Source organism: Electrona antarctica, assembly GCF_951216825.1.
Source record: "Electrona antarctica genome assembly, contig: scaffold_164, whole genome shotgun sequence".
Lineage (NCBI taxonomy): Eukaryota > Metazoa > Chordata > Actinopteri > Myctophiformes > Myctophidae > Electrona > Electrona antarctica.
Genome location: NW_027637772.1, coordinates 256,352 through 264,443, shown reverse-complemented (window position 1 = coordinate 264,443; position 8,092 = coordinate 256,352).

The window sequence follows — 8,092 nt, the reverse complement described above, 5'->3', positions numbered from 1 at the left end:
GATATATCATGACATAAGCCGGGTGTTTAACTGTAAATTAAACAATAAACGTAATGCAAAATTAAGCAAAAATAACTCAAAACAAACTGAAAGTAACAGTATTCCCATGCTTTTTGTTCTTGCTTAATGTAAATCGCTCTGGATTAACCCTTAGACAGATTACTACTGGAAAACACGTGGAGTTTTGCATTAGTCTTTTCTGCCCTGTACGTGATTTTCCGTAGTTCTCTTTTTTTATTAATACCAATATATTAATTCGGTCCGCACCTCTGTATAGACTATTGAGCATAAATATCAACTACATTTCCCAGAATTCCCGTGTCACGTGACACACGTGTATGCTTTCCTATTGGAAACTGACGCCCAGCCCCCAGTGAACAGGGGGGTTGGTTGACTCCTCCGAGGTGGGCACTGGAGGAAGAGTTTTTCAGCCAGGTTTGCAGTCGCCGCAAAAAAAACAATCTGAAAAATGATCCATCCGTGTCCAGAGGCATTCTCCAGTCCCAGACCGTTGGCCGGGCTGCAACATCCACCCTCGCGGATTACACGTGTGCAATGTTTTTTCTTCTCCCCACCGGAGTTACCACCAAGGCTGATGCCTTCGCTAAAAGGTAATTTTATTGTATTCGAAAATGCCCTAATATGACATGTCTAGTAAGACGATCCCTATATTTGGCCCGAGCCGACCTAGTGCTGATATCAGATAGATGTGGTAGAACCATATATGGATAGATCTAACTGGTTTAGTCATCGTGACAGGCATAGTCGGAGAATATATAACAAGGGTCGGTACTATAGGTGATCGACGTAGCTAACAAAAACATCTGATCAAATGAATGTATTGTACTGTGTCTTTGTGGGCCGAATCGTGGCATCGTGGCATACAAATAGATGTTTGTATAATTAGTATCACGATAAAATAATATGGCGACGTTAGAATGACACCACCAATGAGTGATCGCGGCTAATGTAGCTGCCCAGCGTATATCCAGCACCATCGCGTCACCACATTCCACTGGCTGTTGGCTAGTAGTAGTTGCTAACAAACGCTGCACAAATGGTACTGGCTATTGGCCGGGCCACAAGCCCGGGCAATAGCCAGTACCAATGTTGCTGGATGATTGCGACGCAATGGTGCTGGATATACCCTGGGCAGCTAGCTACATTACCAGCGATCACTCATTGGTGTTTCATTCTAACGTCGCCATATTATTTTATCGTGATACTACTTATACAAGCATCTATTTGTATTTTTCATGCCACGACTCGGCCCACAAAGACACTGCACAATAAAATCATTTGATCGCCAGCAGCCGGGTAAAACGCCATGTAATAGTAGCGTGCACTGACTACAGCTAAAATGTTTATTTCTTTTTATATATTTAGAACTGGCATCAGATGAGGAGGATGAGGAGGATGAAGAGTCAAGACTGCGATGGCGTTCTCCGACACTGAACCGGATTCATTCATTCATTCATTTCAGGGGGGGGCAGTTTTTGTTTTATTTAGCCTACTCACACATAACCTGACTCCGCCAGATGGGGCAGCAGAGAGTACACTGGGTTCCCCCCTCCTGCTCCCATCTGGGAACTCTCAGGCAGACTTGATGCCCGGCCAAAAAACCGCCTGGCCAATCAGCAGCAGCTAGAAGCTAGAAGCTGCTGCTAGAAGTTGCTAGAAGCTGCTGCTGATTGGCCAGGCCGTTTTGTGGCCGGGCATCAAGTCTGCCTGAGAGTTCCCAGATGGGAGCAGGAGGGGGGAACACAGTGTACACTCTGCTGCCCCATATGGCGGAGTCAGGTTAACTCACACACACACACACCGTCAAGGACTGGGTTTGGGGACATTTGGGAGGAGTAGCTCTGATCCATAGCTCTAAATGCGCATTTAGAGCTATGGATCAGAGCTAGGGGAGGAGTAACTGTTTTGTATGTAGGCCTATTTATTTTCTGTAATATTTATCATTTTATTATGTTAGTAGTCGTAAAAAATAAAAGACGCTTTTACAATGAGTTAGACCTGTCATGACTATTTTGTTCACTATTGTGAGGTTTATTGTATATGACTAAGCAAGTTTCAACTGTGATTTACTCTGTAACGGTAGATGGTAATAACTCAATTTCTTTTTTATAATACAGTATACATTCAAGTCTATATTTTGATACATATCATGGGTACCAAGTCATATCAAAACAATGTCCTTGGATGTGTTTTTTATCAAAACTGTGTTTCTTCATAACAGGTTTTTGAGATGCATGCATGAATAGACAAGGTACTGGTAAGACTATGTAAACATGGTATATATCAAAATGTGCGTTAGAATGTCTAATTTTACCCCAAAAAAGAATTGAGTTTATATGATGTTCCAATTTCAGAGCTATGGGGACTTTTAGCTGGATAGGTCAGATTGATCATGACTGACCATGCTATTTATAGATGGCAAAATATCTACAGTGGTACATGTGAGAAACTTTTTATTTTATTTTAATTGAACTAGACAACTCACCCTTTAAAATGAGATATTGCATGGCTATGTACGCCCAGCAGAAAAAAAGTTATTTAGAAAATAAAACTTCAACCGGGCATAACTTTTTTTGGTTGTCCTAGAAACAGAAAACAGTGTAAATGCAGGCTCTTTTAAATGGCTTCCAACACAAGAACTAAACATTTTATCAACTCAGTTCATTTTTTTCCTGTAAGCAGACAAGTCAAGCTTTCTCTGAAGGTCTTTCGTTGTCACACATTCACAACAGAGAATTTTCAATAAATCATTCAAAAAACGCCATTCTGCCATAGAGAAGTCTACCTACTATATAGAAATCCTTGAAACGCTCAAAGAGTTAAGAGCGTCTGCTAAATGCCTACATTGTAAATTGTAATGTAAATGTGAAGTCCATGTTCTCTGTAGATCTGTTTTATAATCCTGTGAGGTAAATTCAGCTTCGCACAGCTGATGGCTGCTCAGATGGTTATGATGGGGGTTAAGCGCGTTGCTCAGGGGCACTTTGACACACAGACACCGGCATTGGGAGGTGAACCAACGTCCTTATGATTATTACCAGAATGCTTCGCTACCCACTAACCTGCAGACCAGCAGATGGCAGTCTTGTGCCATAAACACTACAAGACCCACAGTTGTAAAATTACAACATTTGTATTTGATATAAACAAGGGTATAAATCATTTGTTTTCCTGTTCTTATCAGTTTATCAGTTTATTTTATTTATAGTACAAAATCACCCCAAAGGGGTCTCTGTGCACTTTACAGCATTAATACATCAAAAAACAATCAAAGACACAAAACATGGCAATAAAAAACATAGTAAAGTAAAGAGGAAAACAGGATGAATTCCTGTTCTGTTCTTTGACTAAATAGAAGTGTCTATTTGTATCTCTGAGGGTACCTACCATAGAGTATATCCTAAAATTACTACATTTTATCCCACGATTGTGTAAATGTTTATTTTGATTGCAGGGTGGATATATCATGACATAAGCCGGGTGTTTAACTGTAAATTAAACAATAAACTTAATGCAAAATGAACCAAAAATAACTCAAAACAAACTGAAAGTAACAGTATTCCCATGCTTTTTGTTCTTGCTTAATGTAAATCGCTCTGGATTAAGAGCGTCTGCTAAATGCCTACATTGTAAATATTGTTTATCAGTTTATTTTATGTATAGTACCTAATCACCCCAAGGGGTCTCTGTGCACTTTACAGCATTAATACATCAAAAAACAAATCAAAGACACAAAACATGGCAATAAAAAACATAGTAAAGTAAAGAGGAAAACAGGATGAATTCCTGTTCTGTTCTTTGACTAAACATGGTAAAATGTGCATAGCTGTGGCTCATACAGATTAAAACATGGTAAAATGTGCATAGCTGTGGCTCATACAGATTCAAACATGGTAAAATGTGCATAGCTGTGGCTCATACAGATTAAAACCATAGCTGTGGCTCATACAGATTAAAACCATAGCTGTGGCTCATACAGATTAAAACCATAGCTGTGGCTCATACAGATTAAAACCATAGCTGTGGCTCATACAGATTAAAACCATAGCTGTGGCTCATACAGATTAAAACCATAGCTGTGGCTCATACAGATTAAAACCATAGCTGTGGCTCATACAGATTAAAACCATAGCTGTGGCTCATACAGATTAAAACCATAGCTGTGGCTCATACAGATTAAAACCATAGCTGTGGCTCATACAGATTAAAACCAGGCGGAACCGTATAGTGCATAGAAAAAAGCTGTGTTTTTATCCTCGACTTAAAAATGTCCAGGGAGTTTGCATTTCTGACATCCTGAGGGAGAGCGTTCCAGAGACAGGGGGCACGATGTGTGAAAGCTCTGCCCCCAACCCTTATTTTATTGTGTCTTGTTTCCCAGCATCCTGAGAGCGTAGTGGTCTTGGAGGGATGTATATATTTATTAAACTGGACATGTAAGGTGGTGCGAGTCCGTTTAAGGTTTTATAGGTCAGGAGGAGTATCTTGAAGTCGGCCTGTATGGGTAATCAACATTGGATCCTATGGTTTAGTCTTGCAATGCCATTGGCCAGGATATTTCCCTAACATCCACACCTCACACACACAACTGTCTTGACTCCTAACCTCGCCTCACCAGGCTTTCCACCACCTCGGAGGAAAGCCTGATCTCTGTTTCAAAAGTCTGTATGATCCTGTCGGGAGCGGATGATATTGTTACGTCATGTTGTAGTCTGTATGATCCTGTCGGGAGCGGAGGATATCGTTACGTCATGTTGTAGTCTGTATGATCCTGTCGGGAGCGGATGATATTGTTACGTCATGTTGTAGTCTGTATGATCCTGTCGGGAGCGGAGGATATCGTTACGTCATGTTGTAGTCTGTATGATCCTGTCGGGAGCGGATGATATCGTTACGTCATGTTGTAGTCTGTATGATCCTGTCGGGAGCGGAGGATATCGTTACGTCATGTTGTAGTCTGTATGATCCTGTCGGGAGCGGATGATATCGTTACGTCATGTTGTAGTCTGTATGATCCTGTCGGGAGCGGAGGATATCGTTACGTCATGTTGTAGTCTGTATGATCCTGTCGGGAGCGGATGATATCGTTACGTCATGTTGTAGTCTGTATGATCCTGTCGGGAGCGGATGATATCGTTACGCCATGTTGTAGTCTGTATGATCCTGTCGGGAGCGGAGGATATCGTTACGTCATGTTGTAGTCTGTATGATCCTGTCGGGAGCGGATGATATCGTTACGTCATGTTGTAGTCTGTATGATCCTGTCGGGAACGGATGATATCGTTACGTCATGTTGTAGTCTGTATGATCCTGTCGGGAGCGGATGATATCGTTACGTCATGTTGATCCTGTCGGGAGCGGAGGATATCGTTACGTCATGTTGTAGTCTGTATGATCCTGTTGGGAGCGGAGGATATCGTTACGTCATTCTGTAGTCTGTATGTTCCTGTCGGGAGCGGATGATATCGTTACGTCATGTTGAAGTCTGTATGATCCTGTCGTGAGTGGATGCTATCGTTACGTCACGTTGTAGTCTGTATGATCCTAAATTGTAAATTGTAAAAGGTTAATATCGGGTAAGTGTTTTAATCACTTTACTGGAACTAATGTCTATAGTCTGGTATTATACAGTTTTTTTAATGTTTTTTTGTGGCTTTCGCCTTTATTTTATATTTTTTATGGAGGGACAGACAGTAGGCTGACAGGAAATGGGGAGAGAGATGGGGGGGAAGACATGCAGTAAAGGCCGTCGGGATCGGGAGTCGAACCCGCGGCACACTGCCAGACTGGATTACCAGCCAAGGTGGCTGGACCGCTGAGCCACGGCCCAGGCCGTATTATACTGTTTTTAGGGTGTTGAGACGGTCATAAAAGTTGAACAATGAAGTTTCGCTCCTTAATTATTCTGCCTACACTTCACTGGTGAACAGAAAGAATCAATAAGAAATAGATCCTGATTGTAAAAAAGTAATTCTGACTGTAAAGAGTAATTCAAAGTAAGTCATTTAATGAACAGAAATTAAACAAGAGATTCCAATGATTGTTCTCAACGGGCCTGAAAATTGACGCCCTAACTGGGCTCTAACTGGGCTCTAACTGGGCTCTAACTGGGCCCTAACTGGGCTCTAACTGGGCCCTAACTGGGCTCTAACTGGGCTCTAACTGGGCCCTAACTGGGCTCTAACTGGGCTCTAACTGGGCTCTAACTGGGCTCTAACTGGGCCCTAACTGGGCTCTAACTGGGCCCTAACTGGGCTCTAACTGGGCTCTAACTGGGCCCTAACTGGGCCCTAACTGGGCTCTAACTGGGCCCTAACTGGGCCCTAACTGGGCCCTAACTGGGCCCTAACTGGGCTCTAACTGGGCTCTAACTGGGCCCTAACTGGGCCCTAACTGGACTCTAACTGGGCTCTAACTGGGCTCTAACTGGGCTCTAACTGGGCTCTAACTGGGCCCTAACTGGGCCCTAACTGGGCTCTAACTGGGCTCTAACTGGGCCCTAACTGGGCTCTAACTGGGCCCTAACTGGGCTCTAACTGGGCTCTAACTGGGCTCTAACTGGGCCCTAACTGGGCTCTAACTGGGCTCTAACTGGGCCCTAACTGGGCTCTAACTGGGCCCTAACTGGGCCCAGATTGAACTCTGCTAATGAACAAACCGCAACGATTTACATTCGGACACTGACATTATGTGATTGTCTACTTACTACACGATTGTCACATATTTCAGCAGGTCACCGATTTCACTGTAACACCACCATGCTGAGCCAGTGAGTCAGGGAGTGGCTAAGAATGTTAACCAATCATCACTCCTCTCTGCCATGTTGCTGTGTGGCATGATTGTTATGAGTCACCTCACCTGTAAGGTATGGTTCTCAACACTGTACACTGGCAAAACCTGTTTCCTCTCTAGACACTTCCTACTGTATGTGTGTTAAAACACAGTCGACCATTTTGACACAACAACGACAGAGAGCTGAACACTACGTGTATATGGACTCCATTTTGCTGCGTTGGATTAAAGCCTAAAGGTTAATATCGGGTAAGTGTTTTAATCACTTTACTGGAACTAATGTCTATAGTCTGGTATTATACAGTTTTCTTAATGTTTTTTTGTGGCTTTCGCCTTTATTTTATATTTTTTATGGAGGGACAGACAGTAGGCTGACAGGAAATGGGGAGAGAGATGGGGGGGAAGACATGCAGTAAAGGCCGTCGGGATCGGGAGTCGGGGGCTGGGACCCCCAGGGGGTCCCCACATGATTTTGGAGGGGTCCCCAGATGACAGTAAAGTGTCAAACCATAGCTGTGGCTCATACAGATTAAAACCAGGCGGAACCGTATAGTGCATAGAAAAAAGCTGTGTTTTTATCCTCGACTTAAAAATGTCCAGGGAGTTTGCATTTCTGACATCCTGAGGGAGAGCGTTCCAGAGACAGGGGGCACGATGTGTGAAAGCTCTGCCCCCAACCCTTATTTTATTGTGTCTTGTTTCCCAGCATCCTGAGAGCGTAGTGGTCTTGGAGGGATGTATATATTTATTAAACTGGACATGTAAGGTGGTGCGAGTCCGTTTAAGGTTTTATAGGTCAGGAGGAGTATCTTGAAGTCGGCCTGTATGGGTAATCAACATTGGATCCTATGGTTTAGTCTTGCAATGCCATTGGCCAGGATATTTCCCTAACATCCACACCTCACACACACAACTGTCTTGACTCCTAACCTCGCCTCACCAGGCTTTCCACCACCTCGGAGGAAAGCCTGATCTCTGTTTCAAAAGTCTGTATGATCCTGTCGGGAGCGGATGATATCGTTACGTCATGTTGTAGTCTGTATGATCCTGTCGGGAGCGGATGATATTGTTACGTCATGTTGTAGTCTGTATGATCCTGTCGGGAGCGGAGGATATCGTTACGTCATGTTGTAGTCTGTATGATCCTGTCGGGAGCGGATGATATCGTTACGTCATGTTGTAGTCTGTATGATCCTGTCGGGAGCGGAGGATATCGTTACGTCATGTTGTAGTCTGTATGATCCTGTCGGGAGCGGATGATATCGCTACGTCATGTTGT